Below are 16,524 nucleotides of genomic sequence, written 5' to 3'. Positions count from 1 at the left end.
CTCGTATCTTGATGATGGCGGAAGGGTGACAAGATGGATGTCTCTCGGGTAAGTCAGCTAAGGTACTTGCCTATTCCATGTCCTGTGATTCAAGTACGATTCCAGAGCATTATAGTTTTCGAAATGAGGTATCCGACATGAAGCGCTGATCGTCACCTCTCCTCCAGCAACACGTAATGGAATGATGTGAAGTTACAACTTCTGCCTAACCAGCAGATTGCTCAGCATACGTAACATCCGACTTCGTGAATATTTTTGTGGAAATTCTTTTAATTCGTATTCCATTTTATGTTTAATTGTAAAAGTCGCCATCTAGGTTAACACCTACACCTACCTCCAACTATACTCCATAAGCCACATTATGGTATGTAGCGGAGACTTTTTTTCGTACTACCGTCATTCCATCATTTTGGCTCTGCTATTGACAATTAAGTGCCTGGCAGAGGGTTCAATGAACAACCTTCAAGCTGTCTCTCGACCGTTCCGCTCTCGAACGGCACACGAGAAAAAGGAGCACTTAAATTTTTCTATGCGAGCCCTGATTTCTCTTATTTTATCGTGATGATTTATTTCTCCCTATGTACGAGGGTGCCAACAGAATGTTATTCTCAATCGGAGGAGAAAACTGGTGATTGAAATTTCATAATAAGATCTCGTCGCAACGAAAAAACGCCTTTGTTTTAATGATTGCCACTCCAATTCACGTATCATGTCTGTGACACTATCTCCCCTATTTCGGCTTAAAACAAAAGGGGCTGCCCTTCTTTGTACTTTTTCGAAGTCATCCTTCAGCCCCACCTGATGCGGATCCCACACCGCAACGCAATACTCCAGAATAGGGCGGACAAGTGTGGTGTAAGCAGTCTCTTTGGTAGACCTGCTGCAGCTTCTAAGTGTTCTGCCAATGAATCGTAGTCTTTGGTTTGCTCTACCCACAGCATTATCTATGTGATCGTTCCAATTTAGGTTATTGTAATCCTTAAGTATTTAGTTGAATTTACAGCCTTCAGATTTGTGTGACGTATCGCGTAATCGAAAGTTAGCTGATTTCTTTTAGTACTCATGTGAATAACTTCACACTTTTCCTTATTCAGGGCCAAATGGTTCAAATGGCTCTGAGCACTATGGGACTAAACTTCTGAGGTCATCATCCCCCTAGAACTTAGAACTACTTCAAGCTAACTAACCTAAGGACATCACACACACCCATGCCCGAGGCAGGAATACAGTGGTCTAGATCGCTAAACATACTACTTTATCAATCACGACGTATAGGCTATTGCCAACATCAGATCAGAAATTCGAACTTACAGAACTATGTAGAGTGTCAAATTCAATAATATCTGTGCCTCATCGGGGCGTCTACTCGTTTAGGCTTGGAGTTCATTGAATTCTATTCTGAACGTTGTTCACGAATTTTAATCTGATGACGACAGTTTCCGAAATGTTATAAATAATGAAACCTTGCTAAAAAAAAGAACTAAGAAATGTTTTCATTCCTGAATAGGTGTCTGTCTTTTAGTTGGGCGTCTATGTGGAGCGTGGCGTATTTTATAACTCATTATTGCATGATGAACATCGAAGAATTTTACTGGATTCGAACCTGCGACCGTAGCGGTCGCGCGGTGTCAGACTGTAGCGCCTAGAACCGCTCGGACACACAGGCCGGCTATTCAGGGTCAATTGCCACTTTTCCCGCCATACAGACATCTAAATCATTTTGTAAGTAGTTCTGATTATCTGATGACTTTACAAGACGGTAAATGACAGCGGCAATCTAAGACGGCTACTCAGATTGTCTCCTATGTCGTTAATATAGATCAGGAACAATAGAGAGCCTATAACACTTCCTTGGGGAACGTCGGATATTGCGAGGTGTGGCTAGAAAAAAACCGGACTAGTACTGGTGAAACAATAAAACGAATGCAATAAGGCTGAAAGTCGCGTGGCCTGTCACGTGACTCTCGCTCCACCTACTGCTCGAGTTTCATCTGCCTCCTGCACTCAGTCTGCCCGTGGCGTCTGTTTTAAGTAGTTGACGTTTTGTCTGTGAGTCGGAAAATGTTGAGTGTACAGAAAGAACAGCGTGTTAACATCAAATTTTGTTTCAAACTAGGAAAATCTGCAAGTGAAACATTTGTAATGTTACAACAAGTGTACGGCGATGATTGTTTATCGCGAACACAAGTGTTTGAGTGGTTTAAACGATTTAAAGATGGCCGCGAAGACACCAGTGATGACACTCGCACTGGCAGACCATTGCCAGCAAAAACTGATGCAAACATTGAAAAAATCGGTAAACTTGTTCGACAAGATCGCCGTACACTTGTTGTAACATTAGAAACGTTTCACTTGCAGATTTTCCTAGTTTGAAACAAAATTTGATGTTAACACGCTGTTCTTTCTGTACACTCAACATTTTCCGACGCACAGACAAAACGTCAACTACTTAAAACAGACGCCACGGGCAGACTGAGTGCAGGAGGCAGATGAAACTCGAGCAGTAGGCGGAGCGAGAGTCACGTGACAGGCCACGCGACTTTCAGCCTTATTGCATTCGTTTTATTGTTTCACCAGTGCTAGTCCGGTTTTTTTCTAGCCACACCTCGTACTTCTGTTTTACTCGATCACTTGTCGTCTATTACTATATGTAGCAGGTAATAATATATTGATAGTCTATTCTACGAACGTACTCTCTCTCAGTTTTATAGTAAACCACGCCGTGATGCACAACGCCTCTCTTGCAGCACCTGTCACAGGAGTTGGATGAGCACCTCTCTGACGGTTCCGCGTTTGCCGAAGGAACCAGTAACGAAACGCGCTGCTCTTCTTTGGATGTTCTCTGACATTTTTCTGTCAGTCCTGTCTGGTGAGAGTCCCAGAATGAGGGGTAAACATTCAACTGTCGATCGAATTTCCAATCTGATGCTTCTGATACGCATTAAACAAAACTGTTGTAAGTGTTCGCAACGGCCTTGCCGCAGTGGTAACACCGGTTCCCGTCAGATCACCTAAGTTAAGCACTGTAGGGCTGGGCTAGCACTTGGATGGGTGACCATCCGGTCTGCCGAGCGCTGTTGGCACGCGGGGTGCACTCAGTCCTTGTGGGGCAAACTGAGGAGCTACTTGACTGAGAAGTAGCGGCTCCGGTGTCGGAAACTGACATACGGCCGGGAGAGTGGTGTGCTGACCACATGCTCCTCCATATCCGCATCCAATGACGCCTACGGTCTTTGGATGACACGGCGGCCGGTCGGTACCGCTGGGCCTTCATGGCCTGTTCGGGAGGAGTTGTAAGTGTTCAAGCCGTGATCAAGATGGGAAGAGAATGTGAGGCGCACAATGGTGCAAGTTTAGTCGGTGACAGTACAGGTCTCGCTGATGCTGCACCCTGTTGGAGATGTAACTCACTGGGGCGGTTCCGTGGAACGTATGACGTTTACCCGCGTCGCCGGTGCGATAATCCCGCATACTTCCGCGCCATTCGGAAACAAAACGCGCGGCCTGGCGGCAACAGTAACGGTGGCGGGAGAGCGCGACACAGCGGCCGGCTCTCGCAAAAAGCGAGCCGGAAATTTATGTGGCCACGCCGCGCCGACCGGGGGACAGCGTGAGCGACAGCCGCCGGAATGCCGGCCCGTATTAATGCGCGTGTCGCGGCAGCGCGCCGCGCCGCGATCCGCCGCCTCCGCCGCCGCCAGCCGCCGCCGCCAGCCGCCGCCCCCAGGCTCAACGGCCCCGCCGTTATCCCGGCCTGTGATCACTTTAAATAAAGAATGGGCGCCGGGGGCCAGGGGGCTGGTAATGGCCGACAATTTCTGGCAGGCTTCGCGTCCGTTGCCATGACGACCGTCACGATAACTTTATCGCCGTTTTGTCTCGTTTACCCGCCCCGGAACTATCCGATTGGCTGCCACGAAGACAGCGGAAAGGGAGCCAAGGTCGAAGTCTATCGAGTAAATTCGCTCCTGCAAATTCAAATACGATTCCCGACCAAACCAGGTTTAGGAGCCGGGCCTCCGGTGTGAAGCATCAATTCTGATGTCTCCAGTTGTTGTTGTTGTTGTGGTCTTCAGTCCTGAGACTGGTTTGATGAAGCTCTCCATGCTATTCTATCCTGTGCAAGCTTCTTCATCTCCCAGTACCTACTGCAACCTACATCCTTCTGAATCTGCTTAGTGCAATCATCTCTTGGTCTCCCTCTACGATTTTTACCCTCCACGCTGCCCTCCAATACTAAATTGGTGATCCCTTGATGCCTCAGAACATGTCCTACCAACCGATCCCTTCTTCTAGTCAAGTTGTGCCACAAACTCCTTTTTTCCCCAATTCTATTCAATACCTCCTCATTAGTTATGTGATCTACCCATCTAATCTTCAGCATTCTTATGTAGCACCACATTTCGAAAGCTTCTATTCTCTTCTTGTCCAAACTATTTATCGTCCACGTTTCACTTCCATACATGGCTACACTCCATACAATACCTTCAGAAAAGACTTCCTGACACTTAAATCTATACTCGATGTTAACAAATTTCTCTTCTTCAGAAATGCTTTCCTTGCCATTGCCAGTCTACATTTTATATCCTCTCTTCATCTACCATCTTCAGTTATTTTACTCTGCAAATAGCAAAACTCATTTACTGCTTTAAGCGTCTCATTTCCTAATCTAATTCCCTCAGCATCACCAGACTTAATTCGACTACATTCCATTATCCTCGTTTTGCTTTTGTTGATGTTCATCTTATACCCTCCTTTCAAGACACTGTTCATTCCGTCTCCAGGAGCTGCTCGAAATGGAATGGTGGAAAGTCAGAACGCGTGATCTAGCCGTCAGACTAACATTATCAGCAACAACAGTAAGTAATGGCATATACAATGTGTCGCAGGAGAAATTGTCAGTATTAATTTAAACGGTAGAACGATCATCCGAAGCAAAAATGTCCCGTAAAAATTGTCTCCAAAATGCGTAACTTATCAGCTATGAGCGCTTCGCCATCTTCGATACTGTGAAACGACTCTCTTCTGCTGCGAGTTCTGTGCTTTATATTTTAGGGCGAGGCAGCATGGACCACAAAAAACTGGTTCAAATGGCTCTGAGCACTATGGGACTTAACAGCTGAGGTCATCAGCTCCCTAGAACGTAAAACTACTTAAACCTAACCTAAGGACATCAGACACATCCATGCCCGAGGCAGGATTTGAACCTGCGACCGTAGCAGTCGCGCGGTTCCGGACTGAAGCGCCTAGAACCGCTCGGCCACCGCGGCCGGCTATGGACCACAAGAAACAATATAAAAGTCCAGTAAACATGGGCTCTAAAGTGGAAAAGTGTTAAAAATTAATGAAATAAAATCATTAATTTTTAATATTTTTCCATACAGGTTGCCTTTCAGTATGTTTTACGCGGCATCACTAGTTCTTGGTGGATGCTTTTTGGCAGACAGTTTCTGATCTTTTAACGTGAGCTACATTTTATTCGGTCGGTTTTTGAAGCTTATTTACATTTATAGTAGTCCAGAACAGTAACAGGCCGGATTTATTGTGATACCGTCGTCCCCATATATTTTCAGATAACCTGATGATGACCTATCCGGTGGAAAGGCGCCGTTCTTAAGTTAATAAACAACATTCTGCAACCGACGACTTTTTTTAAACAGTAATATTTCCTTGTTTTGTTGTTTCTGCTGATGTGCCCTGATTGACTGGATCGAACTACACATAAATATATTTATGTTGACAAGCATTTACGCCCCGAAACCACTCCCAACATTACCTGCACCAGAACTTAAAAGCTACTAAAGAGAGACGTGTCCGTCCTCTGTTAGAGTACTGCTGCGCATTATTGGATCCTTACCGGACATGGTTGTCAGAAGACACCGAAAAAAGTTCAAAGAAGGGCAGCGCGTTCTGTATCCTCACGAAACAGGGAAGAGAGTGTCACGGTTACGATGTGCAAGTTGGGGTGGAAGTAATTAAAACAAAGGATGCTTTCTCTAGCAGTAAGATCTTTACATGAAATTTCAGTCACCCACTTTCTCCACCGAATGAGAAAATATTTTGTTGAATCCCACCTACACTGGGAGAAATGATCAGCGTAGTCAGAGATCTCACGGAAATATTTAGTTGTTCATTTTCTCACGTGTTACTCGAGAAATGGTCCGGAAGAGAAATGGTCCGGAAGTGGTTGTATGAACCCTCTGCCAAGCTATTACGTGAGAACTGCATAGCCTTGTAGATATAAATACACTACTGGCCACTAAAATTGCTACACCAAGAAGAAATGCAGACCATAAACGGGTATTCATTGGACAAATATATTATTCTAGAACTAACATGTAATAACATTTTGTCCGCAGCTCGTGGTCGTGCGGTAGCGTTCTCGCTTCCCGCGCCAGGGTTCCCGGGTTCGATTCCTGGCGGGGTCAGGAATTCTCTCTGCTTCGTGATGACTGGGTGTTGTGTGATGTCTTTAGGTTAGTTAGGTTTAAGTAGTTCTAGGTTCTAGGGGACTCATGACCATAGATGTTACGTCCCATAGTGCTCAGAGCCATTTGAACCATTTGATTACATTTTCACGCAATTTGGGTGCATAGATCCTGAGAAATCAGCACCCAGAACAACCACCTCTGGCCGTAATAACGGCCTTGATACGCCTGGGCATCGAGTCAAACGGAGCTTGGATGGAGTGTACAGATATAGCTGCCCATGCAGCTTCAACACGATACCACGGTTCATCAAGAGTAGTGACTGGCGTATTGTGACGAACCAGTTGCTCGGCCAACATTGACCAGACGTTTTCAATTGGTGAGAGATCTGGAGATTGTGTCGGCCAGGGCAGCAGTCGAACATTTTCTGTATCCAGAAAGGCTCGTACAGGACCTGCAACATGCAGCCGTGCATTATCCTGCTGAAATGTAGGGTTTCGCAGGGATCGAATAAAGGGTAGAGCCACGGGTCGTAACACATCTGAAATGTAACGTCCACTGTTCAAAAAGCCGTCAACGCCAACAAGAGGTGACCGAGACGTGTAACCAATGGCACCGAATGCCATCACGCCGGGTGATACGTCAGTATGGCAATGGCGAATACACGCTTCCAATGTCCGTTCACCGCGATGTCGCCAAACACGGATGCGGCCATCATGATGCTGTAAACAGACCTGGATTCATCCAAAAAAATGACGTTTTGTCATTCGTACACCCAGGTTCGTTGTTGAGTACACCATAGCATGCGCTCCTGTCTGTGATGCAGCGTCAAGGGTAACCGCAGCCATGGTCTCCGAGCTGGTAGTCCATGCAGCTGCAAACGTCGTCGAACTGTTCGTGCAGACGGTTGTTGTCTTGCAAACGTCCCCATCTGTTGACTCATGGATCGAGACGTGGCTGCACGATCCGTTACAGCCATGCGGATAAGATGCCTGTCATCTCGACTGCTAGTGATACGAGGCCGTCGGGATCCAGCACGGCGTTCCGTATTACCCTCCTGAACTCACCGATTCCATATTCTGCTAAGAGTCATTGGATCTCCACCATCGCGAGCAGCAATGTCGCGATACGATAAACCTTAATCGCGATAGGCTACAATCCGACCTTTATCAAAGTCGGAAACGTGATGGTACGCATTTCTGCTCCTTACACGAGGCATCACAACAACGTTTCACCAGGCAACGCCGGTCAATTGCTGTTTGTGTATGAGAAATCGATTGGAAACTTTCCTCACGTCAGCACTTTGTAGGTGTTACCACCGGCGCCAACCTTGTGTGAATGCTCTGAAAAGCTAATCATTTGCGTATCACGGCATCTTCTTCCTGACGGTTAAATCTCGCGTCTGTAGCAGATCATCTTCGTGGTGTAGCAATTTTAATGGCCAGTGGTGTATATGAGGGCACGACGACGCGTCGAAATTTAAACACAGGTAGGACCCAAGCGCTCGAGCAGTTTCTGTTAGTATTTATGGCCACGTCTTCCGAAGGGCAGCATAACAAGGAGTTCCTTACGCAGCAGAAGGGAATTCGGTGAAGAGTGTCGTCCCCGGGTAGGTGACGGAGAAATGTCGCTCACGTGCGGCGCTCATTTTTATCTGGAGGCGTGCCCCGGTGCCTCCTGGGGACAATACGGCCGGTTGCTCATTCCCAATCGTGGCGGCGTGAATTCAAATCGCCCCCGCCGAGGAGCGGCGCGGCACTCTACACGGAGCGTGGGGAAGGAAGGAAGGAAGGAAGCGAGACGTGGCTCGCGCCGCTCTGGACTGCCCTCGCACGCCGTGCAGGCATGCGCCACCCCCTCACCTTATTATTCGCTCCGCGTCTTTTGGTCCACAACGAAATTACTTGGCAGGGGAAGGGGCGCGTTAGTCACTTTTGAGAAACTTACCGCCGTACCACAGTTTGTTTAGAAGGCGACAACGAAACCTCAGAAAAGTATCTGCTCTGCGAGGAATCATTTTGTTCGTGGGGCTTCATTTTTTTCATTTGAGGCAAACATTTCTGCGTGCTTTCATTCTTCTGTGCCGACTATTGTTTTTAACAATGAAAGAAAATTACTGTTTTTGCTTATGACCTGAACTTTCGGAGGGCGTTCGGTATGTTTCGCACTGTCATTTAACGATCAAAACGTAATCATACCGTATACCAGATGATCTTTGTGACTGGATTCAATAGCTACTAGCAATTACAAAGCAGAATGTTGTTCTTAATGGAGAGACGTATTCCAGTGTACAAGTACACTATGTGATCAAAAGTATCCGGACACCGCCAAAAACATACGTTTTTCATATCAGGAGCATTGTGCTACCATTTACTGCCAGGTACTCCATATCAGCGACCTCAGTAGTCATTAGACATCGTGAGAGAGCAAAATGGGGCGCTCCGCGCAACTCACGAACTTCGAACGTGGTCAGGTGACTGGGTATCACTTGTGTCATACGTCTGTACGCGAGATTCCCACACTCCTAAACATCCCTAGGTCCACTGTTACCGACGTGATAGTGAAGTAGAAACGTGAAGGGACACGTACAGCACAAAAGTGTACAGGTCGACCTCATCTGTTGACTGACAGAGACCGCCGACGGTTGGAGAGGGTCGTAGTGTGCAATAGGCAGACATCTCTCCAGACCATCACACAGGAATTCCAAACTGCATCAGGATCCACTGGAAGTACTATGACAGTTTGGCGGGAGGTGAGAAAACTTGGATTTCGTGGTCGAGCGGCTGCTCATAAGCCACACACCACGCCGGTAAATGCCAAATTACGCCTCGCTTGGTGTAAGGAGTGTAAACATTGGACGATTGAACAGTGGGAAAACGTTGTGTCGAGTGACGAATCACGGTACACAATGTGGCGATTAGATGGCAGGGTGTGGGTATGGCGAATGCCCAGTGAACGTCATCTGCCAGCGTGTGTAGTGCCAACACTAAAATTCGGAGGCGGTGGTGTTATGGTGTGGTCGTATTTTTCATGGATGGGGCTTGCACCCCTTGCTGGTTTGGATGGCACTATCACAACACAGGCCTACGATGATGTTTTAAGCACCTTCTTGCTTCCCACTGTTGAAGAGCAATTCGGGGATGGCGACTGAATCTTTCAACATGATTGAGCACCTGTTCATAATGCACGGTCTGTGGCGGAAATCTGGATGGCTGGACGCAGGTTTGAACCATCGTCCTCCCGAATGCGAGTCCAGTGTGCTAACCACTGCGCCACCTCGCTCTGTATCATATTTCACTACATAAATGTACTAGCAGATAATGCTGGAAGTTCCATGATGCGGCTGCCCATAGAAATGCAACGGTAAAAAAAGCTGATAAGCCCGAGTAGTATTCTCGCACCAAAGATTCTGTACAAATTTAATAATGCATGTAGATAGTTCATTCATCCCGGAAATCGAGAATTACGACGAGTTTTACCCGTTATAGATATCGATACTGTCATGGTACCAAAAGATGTGACATAAATGGCCGTATCTTTTGAATGCATTGACGTGAAAGCTTAAATTTTTTACAGCGCCAAGTGACCAAAGGCTTAGCATGTGGCTTGAAGTTCTTCGTGATATTTCTACTCGTTCCTGAGAAAAAAGAGTCTTAACAGACAGACAGACAGCCGGATTACAAATGCCAAAAAATATTTTTTTCACTTGATGTAATTAAAGATTAATAGTTTTCGGATTTTTTTTTTCTTTTACTTGTACTTTTGAACCTCGCTTCTTGGCAAATTTTTAGATCAACAGGAAGTACCCTACAAGTTTTGATGCGTGAGTTTGCGAGTATCAAAGTATGTGACATAAATTGTGCTGGCGTAAGCTGTAGTCAGCACTATGGTCGGCAAAGATGTAGCGCGAAGATCGATAGTAGGCGCTCGATCGAGCACGCCTATCACCGAGGAGGAGGAGCAGGAGATTAGTGTTTAACGTCCCGTCGACAACGAGGTCATTAGAGACGGAGCACAAGCTCGGATTAGGGAAGGATGGGGAAGGAAATCGGCCGTACCCTTTCTAAGGAACCATCCCGGCATTTGCCCTAAGCGATTTAGGGAAATCACGGAAAACCTAAATCAGGATGGCCGGACGCGGGATTGAACCGTCGTCCTCCCGAATGCGAGTCCAGTGTGCTAACCACTGCGCCACCTCGCTCGGTGCCTATCACGAGAGAGGCCAGAGACACACACTTGCAAGCAACAGGCCGACAACTCCAGACGGACAGACAGACAGTCGGATAACAAATGACCAAAAAAATATTTTTTCGTGCCTTATAATTATAAATCAACAATTTTCGGATTGTTTCCTTTACTTGCACTGTGGAACCTTGCTTTCTGCCAAATTTAAGATTCTAGGTCAATAAGAAGTACCCTACTATGGGTCATTTCGCGAGTACCAAAATGTGTGATGTAAACGGCTGTATCTTTTGATTGCACTGACGTAGAAGCTTGGATTTTTTAACATCGCCAAGGGACTTTAGGCTTTAGCATATAACATAAATTTCAACTTGATGCGTCTACCCGTTCCTGAGAAAAAGGCTTAACAATCGGACAAACATACAAACGGATGTACAACAAGGTGATACTATAAGGCTTCCGTTTTTACAGACTGAGCTACGGAATCTAAAACTAGCAGGATGATCTGCACGGATTGGCAACTGATCCTCAGCACGGACCACTTTAACGTGTTGTGCATAAATAGGCGGAAAGAACGGATCTTGTTTGATTACACGATTGCCAAACAACCAGTGGAAGCAATGACATCTATTATACATTTGCGAGTATTGTTACGGAGCGATTTAAAATGAAACGACCAGAAAAACTAACTGCAGGGAAGACTGATGCCAGATTCTCAAGACCGTCACCGTATACTATTAGAAATAGAGTAGATCCAAAGAACAGCAGCGCGTTTCGTCACGGGATCGTTCAGTAAGTGAAAAGGCGCCACGCAGATACTCATTCGAGTCTAGTGGTACACGTCAGAAGAGAGGCGTTGTGAATCACTGTTTGGTTTGCCGAGAGCGTACGATCCTAGAAGAGTCAACCAAAATATAGCTTCCTGCTACATACATCTCGCAAAAGCGACATAAGCGGTATCTACTGAGATGTCACCTCAGACGGAGGTTTGCCAACAGCAGTTTTTACTACACAACACTATTAGCGACTGGAACTGGGAATGGTGGGAGTAACACAAACTGTAAGGTGCTTTACGGATTGGAGACGTGCACAGTAAACTGCAAATACGTATTACTAGCGAACATGAAGTAAACGTCGTTAAGTGTTCTTTTGTCTCGAGACAAGAGTCGCCATTCAAGGTCACAGGCTCAGCTGAACAGACAGCGAGACTGTGCGTCGATGTCAGTTTGTACGCAATGTTCCTCATTACTCTACGACAAGTAAAGCAATGCCATATACTCAGTGTCTTTTTAAATAGGTACGCAATAGCTTAACAACACCTTTTTCCGATTACACCTTGGCAGTGAAACCCGGACTGAAAAATCCACATTTATATGTTAATGAAGTGGCTCATTTCTGCTGCATTTGAAACATGCGTTAATACGGAGATAGACAATTTATTCAACTAGGAATAAACTACATTTTCCCATCAGCAAATACGTTATGTAATTACATGTTACAGGAAGTCACCTTATGAAGATAATATTTTCAAGACACAGAATTATGTAACAATAATTTCATTTCGTATTAGTCGTCGAACGTCTTACGGAGAACTGGGAATTCTGATAATTCTTTTACAACCTGTATACTTAGGAAACTCCTGTAAAATTCACAAAATTTCTCATTTATCAAAAATAGAAAAAAGCATGATTACGACATCTAGATTCTACCTCTATAATAGCACCAAGAGTCTAACATTAGTCATGAAAGTATCGCCTATATAGGTACGTATGTTTTCAAACGACTTGCAAGAGTAAATTAAATGTCTTGAGGTTAATATGACCGCCTTTAAGAAGGCATTAAAAAGCCCTCTACTCTCCAAGTTTACTTGCTCCATTAAAAAATATCTTTGTATATATTGTTCAAATCAGTATGAAATCACGTGATCTTTTATTGTAATGTATCATAGTACTCATGAGCACCTTCACGTAACTGTAACCAACATTTCTTTATTAAGTAAAACTGTCCTCAAACCGAATTGACTTGAACCCCGCAGTGCTTATTAGGCATGGTATGGTGGAGATGGTAAGGCCTTGCTTTCCACCAGCCTTTGACTGATTTACCTAATTAGTTATAAGAGTATCTACTGTTTAACGTGAACTGCGAACCATGGTGCAACTCCGTATTTTTCTCATTAAGAAACATTACCATAGGCAAAAGAAGTGGTGAGAGATAAAAATCACAGGAGTGACCGGGGATCGAATCCGTAGTGTGGGACTTTAAAACTGCGCCATAGTGTAGACAATACAAATGAAATTCCTTATGAAGTTAAGCTTCATTGCTTGACAGAACTAAACTTACCCTGCAATACTGAATGAGAAAGAGGATAACACCAGTGTTCTGGATTAAAGCATCTGCCTGCGGAACGCATGGTCCCTTGTAAAATACCAGCACACAAAAGAGAGCAGGAAAAGTTATTCATTTGTAATACAACGATGTCTTTCACAGTCGGTGTTTATCTAGAGTAAAGCTTCCAGGCAATTTTATCTCTGAAGATATATCCCGCAGATGATCCACGAAAAGTGAGTAAGCCGGCCTGGGTGGCCGAGCAGTTCTAGGCGCTTCAGTCTGGAACCGCGCGACAGCTACGGTCGCAGGTTCGAATCCTGCATCGGGCATGGATGTGTGTGATGTCCTTAGGTTAGTTGGGTTTAAGTTGTTCTAAATTCTAGGGGACTGATGACCTCAGATATTAAGTCCCATAGAGCTCAGAGCCATTTGAAAGGTGAGTAAATAGTTGGCTACATTGACCATAGCCTCGTAGCCCCGTACTTTCACCCAAAGAACTTATTTATTTGGGCACAGAATGTGTTCTGAATGGATCAGAAGCCCAAGACACTCAGAGTGATCACACTGTGGTCGCCCCCTTAACCACCTCCGTTCTCCCACGCTGTCAGCGCAGCGTAAAGCCCAAAAGACTTACGCTGTGTTCATCGAGGATTGCAACCGTGCAAGGCGAAATTCCTTCCGCGTGCATCCAAGCACATTCAATGAGTAAATGTTTCCTGTACTAATGTTACTGTGTGGTTATTAACGTCAATCAACGCGGCTTGTTCACTTCTCTTTACAAGAAATTACCCTGCAGCCATGTCGTCCGCGCGCAGCCGTTCACACGAACAACTTGTGCGGAATGCAATTACGTACCCTGTCGACTTGCAGGTAACCGTGAAGCAGTCTTCTTGTTATACAATCTAAGCTGGCTAATATCGTCCCGTACACGATCGTTCATAGAGATCATGAAGGAACCTCAATGAGGTACAGTAATTACGAGAGTAAAACGTCAGAACCCTAAATTTCGAACGTACCACTGACTTCATGAACTAAGTGCAGTGTACGCTTTTGGACATCAATAGCTAGTTTCACGGCAAGGTGCAGGAATATATGTCTATAACACACGTTCCTTTCAAGGATCTGCAGAATTATGACGTACCGCTCGTTGACGACGACGTCATTAGAGACGGAGCACAAGCACAGATTAGGGAAGGATGAAGAAAGATAGACGCCTTCTAATGTTCGACGGAATCATTCCGTCAAGTAATCGCATTTCGTGAACTCTGAATTACAAGGCGCGCTTGATAATGAGCTACGGAAGTGATTTATCTGAGAAAAAAAAAAGCTCAGGAACATAACGAAAAGGACTGTGAAATTTGTATGCAAAGTTAAGAAATCAGTATCATTCGGTTCCACCTCCTCCTCTGTCGTTAAGCTGGGACAATGTTATAAAGAAAAGTGGTGAAATACGTGTTACTGACAGGCGTAAGAGTTTCATTTTGAGAATTAGAGTTTCCGGATGCTGTATCTCGTCACATATTCATTATATGGGGCAGCAGCAATGACTAGAGCTCGAAAGCTAGAGGGTTACTGGGAACTTCTGAGCTGTCTTCAGACGAACTAGACTTAAATTTCCGACGTTTTGTTGAGTTTTTAGTGTAGTTTTCGTACCTATAAAATTTTATGTGGTGTTTAGAAATAATGTGATTGATTTTAACGGTGGGTACGGGCTTCGTTAAGTTTTCAATTTCATGCAAGTGATGGAGCATAACCCATCCCCATGGTGTCACAAGTGACTAACATCTAGAGACTCTCTGTAATTTTGTTTAAAAAAGTTAGCAATTCGTACACTATCAGATTGGCTGGAACCATCTGTCATTACCAGTTAGTAGGCTGATCCCTAGATTAGTCTTAGGACAGATTAGACTGTTGGAGGGATTATATTACGGTTAGATTTCAATTTTTAGTTATTTTGGCTGTGTTCTTCAGCATGTTTTTTTTTTTTTTTTTTTTTTTTTTTAAAAAGGTAGCTTTCCTATAGGAAGCAACTTCAGCCTCTAGATGTTGAGCATTGCATATCGAAATGCAGCAAGCTACTGATGGTTCGTGTTAATACGTTTTCAAAACGTCAGCCATCTTTGTATTACAGGTCGCACATTACGTCAGTTACCTAAATCATCCTTATGTTGCCATCTGCAGTAACTCGCAGTAAATGTACATTGAAAACATAAGGGTCGCCAGAAATGGAATTGGCCTGGAAAATACTTCATGCACCTTAAGGTAGGTGACAACGGCCTTGCCGTAGTGGATACACCGGTTCCCGTCAGATCACCGAAGTTAAGCTCTGTCGGGCGTGGCAGGTACTTGGATGGGTGACCATCCGGACCGCCATGCACTGTTGCCATTTTTCGTGGTGCACTCAGCTTCGTGATGCCAACTGAGGAGCTACTCGACCGAATAGTAGCGGCTCCGGTCACAGAAAACCACCATAACGACCGGGAGAGCAGTGTGCTGACCACAAGCTCCTCCTATCCGCATCCTCATCTGAGGATGGTCCCGATGGGCCACTTGTGGCCTGAAGACGAGGTGCTTTGAGTGCTTTTAAGGTAGGTAATCATCTTACATCATCTGCAGATTGCATGAGTTGGATTGCCTATCTTACGGTGCATCAAATATGAAATACAATATTTCTCGGCCTCGTGATGGCTGGGTGTTGTGTGCTGCCCTTACGTTAGTTAGGTTTAAGTAGTTCTAAGTTCTAGGGGACTGATGACCATAGATGTTAAGTCCCATAGTGCTCAGAGCCATTTGAACCATTGAAATACAACACAAGGTAAAAAAAAAAGGACGTACCACGAAAGAGTTATGCAAATTGGTCAGAAACTGATATTCATACAGGTATCGATGAAAAATGCAAAGCTGTAAAATTTGACTGCTGGACAAACAAGCTGGTTGAAGTAATCGCTCGACATTTCAATAGGAGCGATGCCATTGTTCGTCGATGGGTGAACCATGGCCCAACAAAGAATCAAGAAGAAAGCAGTCGATCTAGAGAAGTGACAGAAAGTGAAGACCGATCCGTCGTCAGACAAGCACTCAGAGCAGTGGATTCATCATCATCATCGATCCGAGATGCAACTGGTGCTTCAGTGACGATCATCAATAGGCGGCTCACAGAAAGAGGGCTGAACTTATGGCGCTCCTTGTGCCGACCGCCATTGACCTCTGTACATCAACAAGCCCTTTTGGAGTGGTATCGGGTACATTCGGCCCGGAACCTCTTTGACTGGAGTATGTCTTCAGCGATAACTCACGCTTTGAACTGAGCCACGATCACCAGCGAAGACGTGTCTGGAGAGGCTGTGGACAGCGATGGGTTTCCAATCTCTGTTGGCTGCCATGCGGCCCGGCAACAAGGAGTGATGGCCTGGGGTGCCACTTCATTTCACAGCAGGAGCTTTGGTTATCATTCGCCCGTCCCTTACAACACAGCGGTACGCCGACGATATTCTATGCCCTATTTTGTTGCTCTTCATGGCAAGTCATCTTGGGCTTACATTTCAGCAAGATAATGCCTGCCCGCACAGGGCGAGAGTGTCTCCTG

General features: G+C 45.3%; 2 pseudogenes; both read left to right on the top strand.

Moving 5' to 3' along the window:
• The first annotated feature begins 2,965 nt into the window (after positions 1 to 2,965).
• Positions 2,966 to 3,083, top strand: LOC126254319 (5S ribosomal RNA; annotated as a pseudogene).
• A 12,123-nt stretch (positions 3,084 to 15,206) lies between these two features.
• On the top strand, positions 15,207 to 15,324 carry LOC126254430 (5S ribosomal RNA; annotated as a pseudogene).
• The last annotated feature ends 1,200 nt before the right edge of the window (positions 15,325 to 16,524 follow it).

This window comes from Schistocerca nitens, chromosome 4 (assembly GCF_023898315.1).
Source record: "Schistocerca nitens isolate TAMUIC-IGC-003100 chromosome 4, iqSchNite1.1, whole genome shotgun sequence".
In the NCBI taxonomy this organism is placed as follows: domain Eukaryota; kingdom Metazoa; phylum Arthropoda; class Insecta; order Orthoptera; family Acrididae; genus Schistocerca; species Schistocerca nitens.
Note: the sequence above shows the minus strand (reverse complement) of the source record. Positions and strands in the feature narration are given on the sequence as shown.